Source organism: Nyctereutes procyonoides, unplaced genomic scaffold (assembly GCF_905146905.1).
Source record: "Nyctereutes procyonoides isolate TBG_1078 unplaced genomic scaffold, NYPRO_anot_genome, whole genome shotgun sequence".
In the NCBI taxonomy this organism is placed as follows: Eukaryota; Metazoa; Chordata; class Mammalia; order Carnivora; family Canidae; genus Nyctereutes; species Nyctereutes procyonoides.
Window position 1 is genome coordinate 643,681 of NW_026575118.1, and position 12,876 is coordinate 656,556.

Below are 12,876 nucleotides of genomic sequence, written 5' to 3' on the forward strand. Positions count from 1 at the left end.
CGTAGATGAATTAGTGATTTGCAGTCATTTGGGAATTTTGGCATTCCAGGGCCTGAAAGAATTTAAAACAACCCCTCTCGGGCAGCCCAGGTGGCTCAGCGGTTTGGCGCCGCCTTCCGCCCAGGGCGTGATCCTGGAGACCCGGGATCAAGTCCCACGTTGGCCTCCCTGCATGGAGCCTGCTTCTCCCTCTGCCTGTGTCTCTGCCTCTCTTTCTGTGTCTCTCATGAATAAATAAATAAAATCTTTAAAAAAAATAAAATAAAAATAAAACAACCCCTCTCATTTTCTCAATTCATGGAAAGCCCTATTTATTTTCATTTAATTTTTAATTTTAATTTCACTTTAATTCCAAGGTAGTTAACATATAGTGTTATATTAGTTTCAGGTGTACAATATAGTAATTCAGCAGTTCTATACATTACTCAGTGCTCATCAACCTAAGTGTCTTCTTTTTTTTTTTTTTTTTTGTTGAACCAGTTTTGTTTTATTTTATTTTTTTTTTATAAATTAATTTTTATTGGTGTTCAATTTACCAACATACAGAATAACACCCAGTGCTCATCCCGTCAAGTGTCCCCCTCCGTGCCCGTCACCCATTCACCCCCTAAGTGTCTTCTTAATGCCTTTCACCTACTTCACCCATCCCCCACCCATCTCCCCTCTGGTAACCTTCATTTTGTTCTCTATGGTCTGGGTTGGGGGGGGGGGGCTTTTTTGTTGTTACTTTTGTTCATTTGTTTTGTTTCTTAAGTTGCATATAATATGAGTGAAATCATATGGTATTTGTCTTTCTCTTACTTATTTCATTTAGCATTATACTCTAGTGCTATCTATGTTGGTGCAAGTGGCAAGATTTCATTCTTTTTATTTTTATGGCTGAATAACATTCTATTGTGTGTATATATATATCTTTCCTATCCGTTCATCTATTGATGGACACTTGGGCTGCTTCCATAATTTGGCCATTGTAAATAATGCTGCAATAAACATAGGAGGGCACGTATCCTTTCAAATTACTGTTTTCATAGTCTCTGGTAAATACCCTATAGCAGAATTACTGGATCATATGGTAATTCTATTTTTTTAGAAGATTTATTTATTTATTCATTCATTCATGAGAGACACACACACAGAGAGAAAGGCAGAGACACAGGAAGAGGGAGAAGCAGGCTCCATGCAGGGAGCCGGATGTGGGACTCGATCCAGGGTCTCCCGGATCACACCCTGGGTTGAAGGCGGCGCTAAACCGCTGAGCCACCTGGGCTGCCCGGTAATTCTATTTTTAAATTTTTGAGGAAGCTTAATACTGTCTTCCATAGTGGCTTACTTATTGGAAGAAAAAAAGAAGTAATGAATTTCAATTATTTTTATGTTTAAATTTGGAGGCAGTAGAAAGAAATCTCTGAAGATGATGAGAGCGCTCTGGATTGTGCCAACCTGGAGGTGAATTTTAGGATTAAACTCAATGCCTGGCTCGCAAGAAGCAGTTAAGAAATACTTATTGAATTTAACAGTCTTTTGTGGAATGGAGATTAACAAACAGGAATTAACTTCTGTCATGGAAGCCTTTATAAACATGGTCTCTGTTAGAAAGCTGGGTTTTTGGTCATCATTTTTCTTGCTCTTATTGGAGAAAATTTGGAGCATCCTTAGATGAAGAAGGACTACATGGCTATAAGGTGTGATTGCTGTTTTCCCACAGCCTAAAATAATTACACCACAACACTGCCTCTGTTATTCAGGACAACAGTCTTTTTTGGAAAAAAATGGAATTTTTACGTTTCCATGCAACTTGTCCTGAAAATTTCCGGTGTGTTTGCGGAGTGCTTAGAACATGCAAGGTGTTTGTGTAATCTGAGACGACAGCAACAGTAAGTGCAGGCTGACCTGGTGGAGATGTCTTTGTCAATGCCAGGTTTGGAGAGAGGATAGTGGCTCACCTGAGATGAACTTCAGACAGTCTGAAGCAAAGTAACTGCCCAGCCAAGAGATTTCTTCTCCCTTGAAAACTAAACTGAAAACATTCCCTTCTGAGGCCAAAGGAGGTATTGGAAAAGTATGGGAGTGAAGCTGCTGGTGAAAACTGGAGTGCCAAAGTACACTCCAGTGCAAAACGTTTCAACATAGTGTGGCTGACATGTTTGTGTATGGTTTTTTGGGAGACCCAGTCATCTTGTAGTAGCCATGGCTGACTGATGTGGTGCCATCATTTTGAACATTGAGCTAATAGTTGGGTGTGTTTGATCAGTAGTTGGCCATTAAACAATGCTGTCTTCCAACAATTGTAACCAAACCAAATGGGAGTTTATCCACCCAACATGCAGCAAGACAATAAAAACTGACACTGAGCTTTTGCAATGAAGAAAGAGAGGCTATATATTGGTATGGCGCCACCCAGGAGAAGGGGGAGCTAATGCTCAAAAGTCTTGAACTCCTCGATGGCTTGCCAGTTAGGGTTTTTAAAGGTAAAATTGGGGGCACGGGTCTCCGGGGAGGTGGAGCTATTGAGTGGATCATGTGAGCAGATGTTACTTAATAACTTCTGATGCCACTTAGGTTTTGTGGAGGCCTGTTCCATCTCAAAATGCTTGGAATCTGAAAACTATCCTTATTTCAAGTCTACTGATTATATCTTTAAGGTAGTGCTGATTAACTACTTGTCTTACAGATTCCTTTGAATGGCAATTGGACATTTTTCTCCCTTGAGCCTAGGCCTCTGTGTTCCTTGGCCTGTCCTGTGGTGCCTGTAGGCATTGTGACCTCTGGTGTTAGTTTTTCCATGTGAACTGACAGAATGGATGCTGTTTTCACAATTGGGTTAACCTGCCAAAAAATCAGGAAGGTCTGTGTGAAGTGTGGAAATCATCAATGCTTGTAGCAACATAAACCTGTACAGTGATTCTCAAATATTAAGTATTTAAGGATCATCTGAGGAGATTTTTTATTTTCTTATTATTTTTTTAAAGATTTTACTTATTTATTCATGAGAGGCCCACACACACACAGAGGCAGAGACACAGGCAGAGGGAGACTCAGACTCCATGCAGGGAGCCTGACGTGGGACTTAATCCCAGGTCTCCAAGATCACGCCGCTGCCGTGGGCTGAAGGCAGCGCTAAACTGCTGAGCCACCTGGGCTGCCCTGAGATTTTTAAAAAATGCATTCTGGGAAGTGTCTGGGTGGCTCAATCGGTTAAGTATCTGCCTTCAGCTCAGGTTGTGATCTCCTGGTCCTGGGATTGAGCCCTGAGTTGGGCTTCCTTCTCAGTGGGGAATCCCACTGACCCTCCCTCCCACTCGTGCCCTCTCTCAAATAAATAAATTAAATATTTTTTTAAAAAATGCATTCTGGGATCTCAGTCCCAGAGATCTGGATTCAAAAGGTCTTGGGAAAAGTCCCCAAACAGGCCTTTAAGGAAACTCTCCAGATTATTCTGAGACATGTTGGCCTATACCACACTTTAAGATACTCTGTATTATAAGCATGTTCTTCAATAATAGCCATCTAACATCTGAAATGCTACTATTACTTAAGCAATTGAGGTAGGCTGAATTACTGAAAACAAGGAATTTGATTTACAAGAAAAAGACTGGGGACAGTGGTTGAGCTCAGTGGTTGAGCTCAGTGGTTGAGCTCAGTGGTTGAGCATCTATCTGCCTTTGGCTCAGGGCCTAATCCTGGGGTCCTGGAATGAGTCCCGCATGGGGCTCCCCATAGGGAGCCTGCATCTCCCTCTGCCTATGTCTCTGCCTCTCTCTGTGTGTCTCTCATAAATAACTAAATAAAATCTTAAAAAAAAAAGAAAGAAAAGTATTTTTCATCATCATTTCTAGGGACAAAAAAAATGAACAGGAATAAACATAATTCAATAAAAAATTCTTTTTGTAAACCATCTTTAAGGATGGAAAGAGATTTATTTATTTTTTTTAATTTTTATTTATTTATGATAGTCACACAGTGAGAGAGAGAGAGGCAGAGACACAGGCAGAGGGAGAAGCAGGCTCCATGCACCGGGAGCCTGACGTGGGATTCGATCCCGGGTCTCCAGGATCGCGCCCTGGGCCAAAGGCAGGCGCCAAACCGCTGCGCCACCCAGGGATCCCTGGAAAGAGATTTAGAAGACAAAGTATCATATAAGTTGTAATCATGACACAATGATAGGTCATTTAAAAAATTGATTAGCTATTGAAAAGAGGTTCACTCACTGAAACTAAAAATTGTATCACCACTCAAAAATTTAAATTTAATGAGAAATACTAAAATCCAAATGCCATAATTTCTATATATCTCTTTCCCAAAATTTATCATTGAAAGATTAAAGAAGAAAAGAAATCACATCAAGATGAACTGGTTTTTATGAAAAATATAAATATTCAAAAGTAACATCAGAGCTAAGAAATGCAAGTTATTGAATAAAACAGAAAATATCTGTTTCAATTCATAACAGAGAAAATTGATACAGAAACTTATAATTGTTTCATTTTTCAAAAACAATTCTGGCATAGGTCTTCACAATGACAAATCAGTATTTTGTAGAGTCCAGTATATTTTCCTGGACAAGGTGAAATATTTTTTATTTTAACCACAAAGAAGTTTAGTCAATAAGTTCTGTGTTTGTTGTTTATTTTAGAAATATTCTAGTATGTGCAGGTCTAGCACTGGTGCTGGTGTAAAATGTGGTGGAAGTATGAAGAAGGAAAAAAGAGAGAACCAAATGAAAGAGCGTTAATATTAACAGAATAACAAAGAAGGAAGGCACCTCAGACCAACCAATATGAAATTGTGAAGAAATTTCAATGTGATGAACTGTAGGAGTAACAGTTACATAGTCAAGCATTGCCTCTATAAATCCCTTTTGGAGAATGGAAGCAAATATCTGGATCATTTGGACCCACAGAAAACTTGAGTTTCCCCCGGAAGTCCATTTCAGGGTTCTTGATTATTGGCACATGATTGGGGACATGGTCTTTTACCTCTTCAAGCCTCAGCCTTCTCTCCTGTTAAATGAAGATGGGGGGGGGGGGAGCACCTGGGTGGCTCAGTGGTTAAGCATCTATCTTTGACTCAGGTCATGATCCTGGAGTCCCCTGATCAAGCCCTGCGTAGGGCTCCCTGCTCAGCAGGGAGTCTGCTTTTCCCTCTGTCCCTCCCCCTGCTCCGTACTCTTCTCCTCTTCTCTTTCTCTCACTCTCTCAAGTAAGTGAATAAAATCTTTTTTAAAAAATAAAGATAGGAACCCTCACCTCCTTCACTGTCTGGGTGGATTCAAGGAGGTTGCAGGAGCTCCAAGCACATGAGGGGCTTAATCTGTCAGTGCTGCCATTGTTATGAACTCCCTTCCGTGTAAACACTTATTCCCTTGTGATAGCTCTGTAAAAGGGCAGGCCCAGTGCCTGAAGCTCAGAATCACAGAGGCTTAGGTTTGGAGGCTGTTAAAGATCATCTCTGTTCCAGACCTTCCCTCTTCATTGGTGCTAGGTTAGAATCCTGTGAGAGCTTAAGAGAATTCTTAAGGCTAATGGTCTGACATCTCCCTGAACAGATATTTTCTAAACAGTTGTTTAACATTTCTTTAGGAATTTTTAAATTACAATGATAGTGGAAAGTCTAATTTCCACTTCTTATCCTTGGTAACCTTGCTTTGGGCAAGGCCTTTAGCATAGTTTTGCAATTTACCACTTGAATGATCAAAGTTAACTTCTGAGTTGAAAAGCAAGACTTACTGCTTCCACTAAAGCTCTTTTGTAGCACCGAATCAATGAGTAATAGCTGGCATTTGAATGTGAGTAGTAATTAATCAGTAATTAACATTATATAATGAGTTTATAAACCCCTTTATCTAAGAATTTGCATGCCACTGTATTTAGAATTTGCTTGGCATCCCAAAACTAGGCAGTTCGGTGTTTTCTTTTTAAGACCAATCTTAACGCCATCTACCCTTTTAAAAAGGTTAATTTCGTATATCCAAGAGAGGTTACATCTTGGTAATATCTTTCTCGATGGCCACCAAAACAGATTATGCCACAGATGAAAACACCGTTAGGGTTCTGAGACCAAGCTTTATAATGAACAGCAATCCTTACAGGCTAATATTGATTGCTGAGACAGACCTCATGTTTAATTCACCACCACCACTGTGACTGCCACAGACAGCAAAGGTCAGACGTGTACCGTAGACACAGGCTAAAGGACGGGAAGAATTGTGTAATCAACTAAATGTTCAGGGCAGAGCCAACAAAACTCAATTGTTCTGGACAACCAAACCATTTTCTCTGAAGTTGCTGGAAATTGTGTGGGTAGGATCTACTCTCAACTCCTCTTTGCCTGTCTAAACATTGCATAAATAACTACTTGATAAATTCAATGTTGATGTTGGCACAGGAACAGATAGTTCAAGAGTGACTGCTCATTTCAAAATGTATAAATCCAATATAAATAGCAATCAAACCTCAAAGGAGAATGCTTAAAACTGTTCCCGTTGCATTTAACTTGCCTAATTTCAACCCACACACTTCTGGAGCTCAATACAAAAGCACTTTTGATCTATATTTAAAATAATATGTCTCTTGACAGACTATTCAGATATCTAATTTAAAAATATATTCTGCCAAAATTACAGTTTGATATAAACTCCAGATCCATTATTTGCATGATTAACTTGAGATTTATCTCTTTCCCCATACACCACATACACACACACACACACACACACACACCATAAATGCTGGAAAACAGTCTAGAAAACACAGTCTGAGAATATACTATGAAAACATATTTACTATGTCAAGTTAAATAAATTTGAGTATTTAATGAAAAACAATTTTTTAAAGATTTTATTTATTTATTCATGAGAGACAGAGAGAGAGAGGCAGAGACACAGGCAGAGGGAGAAGAAGGTCCATGCAGGGAGCGCGACGTGGGACTTGATCTCGGATCTCCAGGATCACGCCCTGGGCCGATGGTAGGCGCTAAACTGCTGAGCCACTCAGGGATCCCAGAAAACAATTATTTTAAAATTCATAGTTTTCTTCAAAATTAAAATTTAGGAACCTCTTAAAGATACACAAGAAGATCTCTCAAAGACACATGAGATCCACCTGTCTCACTTATAGCATGTGCTAACGTAGACATAATTCATTAACCATGTCATGGCAGCCAAATGGCATAAGTTCTTCAGATGCCAAACCTTGCTAAAATAGCAACAGTAAACCTCATTGAGTTGAGTGAATGGAGGAAGAGAAGAGAGAGAAAAAAAATGTAATATATTTTAAAGGGTCCAATTTTTTCACGTTGCTTAATGACCTAAGGGAAATCCAAAACTCTCCTTAAGCTGCAACTGCAAAATTTAAAAAGGAAATCCATTTGCTTAAAAAAAATCCAGCAGTTGATACAACTGGGGCTGAGGCTATTTGCCTTTATACCATAAGGCCCCTACTGTCACCACATCAATTTTAGGCCACACAAATTTGACTAAATGCACCTGGCCATTTTGTCTAAAAATGTGATAATTCGAGAAATGTACAGGAAAAAAACAGTGGGAAAGCAAAACAACAAGTAGACTATTTTACAAAATTAAAAATGATGCCAGTTATTTTTGGATTTTTTTAAAAAAGGACATCTAATTATTAACATCATAATTTCACATTTGTGCAATATTCAAAGGATTTTTTTGTTTTCTTTTCAAGATTTTATTTATTTATTCATGAGAGACACAGAGAGAGAGGCAGAGACACAGGCAGAGGGAGAAGCAGGCTCCGTGCAGGGAGCCTGACACGGAACTTGATCCCAGGATCCTGGGATCATGCCCTGAGCTGAAGGCAGATGCTCAACCACTGAGCCACCCAGTGGTCCCCCTACTATTAAACAATAGGCAAAGTTAGGTTGATTTTGCCTTATTTTATAATACAAATACAAGTTAATTCATTACTTTACAAAATGGATGTATTACTATTAATTCCAATGTATTTGTAAGGAGAATATTTTTAACTACTTTGCACAGTTTCCAAAAACCATTAGACATTTTAGAAATGAAGCACATTTATCTATGAATAACTTATATTAATTATAACTCATCCTTACCGACTCATTACAGTAGGCATTCATATATTACACCAAGTTAGCTCTTCTGGAATAAAGCCACACTTTGGCACTTCTTGACTTCTAAAATCAAAATTTTCATCCAAGATCTGCTACCAACTTATTCTTTTAACCTAGAGAAGCTGCTTTGGCTTTTTCTGCCTTGATTTTCTTGACTGTAAGATAGAGATAACATCACCTGTTTGCCTAGTTCGAAAGGATACCATGAGGATAAAATAACCAATAAGTAACATATTTTGAACATTAAATGTACTTAATAAGTGCACTTTTATCACTTACAGATCTTGCATAAAAAGAAAATGATTGCTCACACATGAAAAAAAAAACAGCATTTGTGAAAAGCCAAAAAAAAGCAAGACAATGTGGCAGGTCACATCCACAATTCTTGGGGGGCAGAGGCAGTGGGAAGGGCTGATTTCGCTGAGGTTGCCTGTAGCTGACTTTTGCAGAGCATGAGCACCAGCATGGAATCCTCAGCTCTTTTTCATCATCATTTAATCCTTGCAATCAAATGAGGGAATAACTAACTTTATCCCTATTTTACAGATGAACTAACTGAAGCTTTCAGAGATTAGGGGATTCACCCAAGGTCACACTGTAGCTTAACGACAGGTTTAACCAAAGCAGGCTCATTACAGAGTGGTTTCTTGCCAATTCACCTAAGTGCATTGCCCTCCCAAGTCCCGTAAGATACCTTCTCTTTTGACTTGACAATTTCATTGTAATTCCCATTAGACTCACGAGCTCCAGATTTTTTTTAAAGATTTTATTTATTATTTATTTATTTTTATTTATTTATTTATTTATTTATTTATTTATGAGAGACACACAGAGAGAGGCAGAGACACAGGCAGAGGGAGAAGCAGGCTCCATGCAGGGAGTCCGATGTGGGACTCGATCCCAGGACTCCAGGATCACACCCTGGGCATGAAGGCAGGTGCTAAACCACTGAGCCACCCAGGGATCCACACGAGCTCCAAATTGAGAAGATCTCAAAGACTTTCTATACTCTTCAAAGGAGATCCTATTTCTCATCTATGTGATTGGAAAATATGAAAGGGTTGATAATACCTTGTGTGGGTAAGTGTGTAGGAAAATAAGCACTATTAAAATCATCTACAATATGTACATTCATATTGTTTGGGAGGGCAATTTGGCAGTAACTATCAAAAAATAAAATACAAATGAGACTGCTCGGTGCCAGATAGATCGTCACCAGGAAATTCAACCCCTCTGTGACCTCGGGCTGCAGCAAAAATCTCAAACATCTCATCAATGCCCACTTGCACATGAACAGAAGAACTGTCTTCCCCCCTGTCCAAGGAGCTGCAGCAGGAGTACAGTGTGCCATGCCCATCTGCAAGGATGATGGGATCCAGGTTGTTCAAGGACACTGTAAAGGTCAGCATCTTGGCGAGGTAGTCCAGGTGTACAGAAAGATATGTCATCTACATGGAGTGGGTGCAGTGTGAGAAGGCTAATGGTACAACTGTCCATGTGGGCATGCATCCCAGCGAGATATGTTTCCTTACCCCAAGAGGTAGTCATCATCAGGCTAAAACTGGACAAAGATTGGGAAAATAATTCTTGAATACAAAGTAAAATCTTGACAAGTTGGAAAAGAGAAAGGTAAATATAATATTTGGGAAAATGCAAGAATGAATATAACCTGCTGTGCAAGCATGGTTGAACTATAGAGTTTTAGCCTGTTGTGTATTCCTTTGAAGCTTTTCAAGATGTCTCTCAAACATTTTATTTCCTTCCTGTTTTCTTACTGGTAGCTCTGTCAATGTTTTTGCTGTTTGATGAGTAATTTTGTGAAAACAAAATAACATATATAAACATATTATATATATTTATATATAACTTATTTATTATTTATATATTTATATACATATACATAGGAAAGAGTGAGAGATTGAGAGAGACCTGGATAGATCAACATTTGGCATTGTTGTGGATAAGGTAGAATACTGAAAATAGGGGAATTAAGTCAGTCTTTTTTTTTTTTTAAGATTTTATTTATTTATTCACGAGAGACACAGAGAGAGAGAGAGGCAGAGACACAGGCAGAGGGAGAAGCAGGCTCCATGCAGGGAGCCCGACGCGGGACTCAATCGCAGGACTCAATCCCAGGACTCCAGGATCACACCCTGGGCTGAAGGCAGGTGCCAAACCGCTGAGTCACCCAAGGATCCCCTTACGTCAGTCTACTTATGATAATGGCCAACACTTACTTGGTGCTTGGGTACTCTTTACAATATTTTACATAATTTAACTGGCTTAATCCTCCCAACAAATTATGTTTACATTTAACAGTTGAGGAATGGGCAGCCCGGGTGGCTCAGCGGTTTAGTGCCACTTTTGGCCCAGGGCATGATCCTGGAGACCTGGGATTGAATCCTACATTCGGCTCCCTGCGTGGAGCCTGCTTCTCCCTCTGCCTGTATCTCGTCCTCTCTCTCTCTCTCTCTCTCTCTCTCTCTCTCTCTCTGTGTCTCTCATGAATAAATAAATAAAATCTTTAAAAAAAAAAAAACAGTTGTGGAAAGTGAATCACAGGGAAGTTAACTCGACTAAATTCATACAGTAAGTGGCTCCAGAGTACCACCTACACCTCACTGCCTCTTACTCTGAAAGTTCAAATTCCTCCCATTCCACTTCTAGAAATGCTGCAGTCAAGAGTATACCTCCAGAAAAGACATGGAAAACACCTTCTCTGGAGGGTATCACCAATCTCAGAGAAAAGCTCCAACTATACTGACAGTAGGGCTCTCCAAAGGAACAGCTGAGCCAGATCACTTTACAGTAAAGTCCAATCAACAAGTAACACTGCTTACTTAAAGCTTCAATCAATTTTTTGTCACATAGTGAAGGATCACAAGACACCTAGGGAAAGACTCTAAAATGAAAAACATAAAAAAAAAAAAGAAGCAACTTGGAAGGGAGATTATTCAGAAATGTGAAAACATAAAAGTCAATGTATCTTTTGAGAAATAAAACATAGGTTACAAAAGAATGAGAGTATGTAAAGAGCTCTTGGGACCTCCAGCATGATGGTAGAAATAGTAGCAATAATAACTCCATAGAAGAGCTGGAAGATAAAGTTGAAATGAAGCAAAAAGATTAAGATGAAAAATAAAAGAAAACCAATATGAAAATTAGCCAATACAGGAAGTCCAACATCCAAACAGGAGTAATTCCTCAAAGATATCAGAGAAATTTATTACCAAAGAAATAATTTAAGAAAATTTCTAAGAGGTGAAGGATATGTTTCTAGTTTGAAGGAATCTATTATGGAACCAACTTAGTTGATGAAAATACTAAAGCCTATTATTATACATTTTCAGAATACTGGTGATGCAGGAAAGCTTCTTCAATTGTTTAAACAATTTTTTTTTATTTATTTATGATAGTCACACACACAGAGAGAGAGAGGCAGAGACACAGGCAGAGGGAGAAGCAGGCTCCATGCACTGGGAGCCCGACGTGGGACTCGATCCCGGGTCTCCAGGACCGTGCCCTGGGTCAAAGGCAGGCGCCAAACCGCTGTGCCACCCAGGGATCCCTGTTTAAACAATTTTAACCCACTCTCTTATCACTGTGTGGTCTCTGAGAAGTTCACTGTAAGTCCTCACATTGTTCCCCAATTATTCACCAGCAAGTCCTCCCAAATCCTAGCTTCTTTCAAAATTTTCTCTTCATCTTTGACTTTCTTTTTTTTTTAATTAATTAATTTATTTATGATAGACATAGAGAGAGAGAGAGAGGCGCAGAGACACAGGAGGAGGGAGAAACAGGCTCCATGCCGGGAGCCCGACTTGGGAATGGATCCCGGGACTCCAGGATCACGCCCTGGGCCAAAGGCAGGTCCCAAACTGCTGAGCCACCCAGGGATCCCCTGTCTTTGACTTTCTAGGTTGAATAGGATTTATTTGGGTGTAGATTTTTTGGTATTTATCCCACTTTGATTATTGAGCTTCCTGGATCTGTGGTTTGGTATTTGTCATTAATTTTGGAAAATTCTCAACCATTATTACTTAAATATTTCTTCTGCTTCATTCTCTCTTCTCCTCTGGTGTCTGATGTATATGTTTTTACTGTTCGAAACGTGCCATGGCTGTTGGGTATTCTGTTCTTTCTCATACTGTTTTCTCTTTGAGTTTCAGTTTAGAAGCTTTTATTAACATATCTTCAAGCTTACTGATTCTTGGCCATGTTTAGTCTACTGATGAGCCTATCAAAGCCACTCTCTGGGGCACCTGGGTAGCTCAGTGGTTGAGCATCTGCCTTTGGTTCAGATCACCTTTGGTGATCCTGGGGTCCTGGGATGGAGCCTGCTTCTCCCATTGCCTGTGTCTCTGCCTCTCTCATGAATCAATCTTAAAAAAAAAAAAAAAGGCATTCTTCATTTCTTTTGCAACATTTCTAATTTCTAACATTTCCTTTTGATTCTTCATTAGATTTTCTATCTCTCTGTTTACATTGCCAATCACTTCTTGTTCTTTTTCCATTAAAGTCCTTAACATATTAATAATATTTATGTTAAATTCTCTGATTAGGAATTTCAAAATCTATGTCATATTGTAGTCTAATGTTTGGTTGGTCTCTTTTTTTCTTGCCTCTAAGCATGTCATATACTCTTTTATTGCAAGCTACATGGGATGTATCAGGTAATAGAAATTGAGGTAAAATGGCTGTTAGTGTGAGGTTTATTGTGAATCCAGCTAGAAGTTGGGCTGTTTAATGTTTGCTGTAGCTGTAGGTACCAGAGGC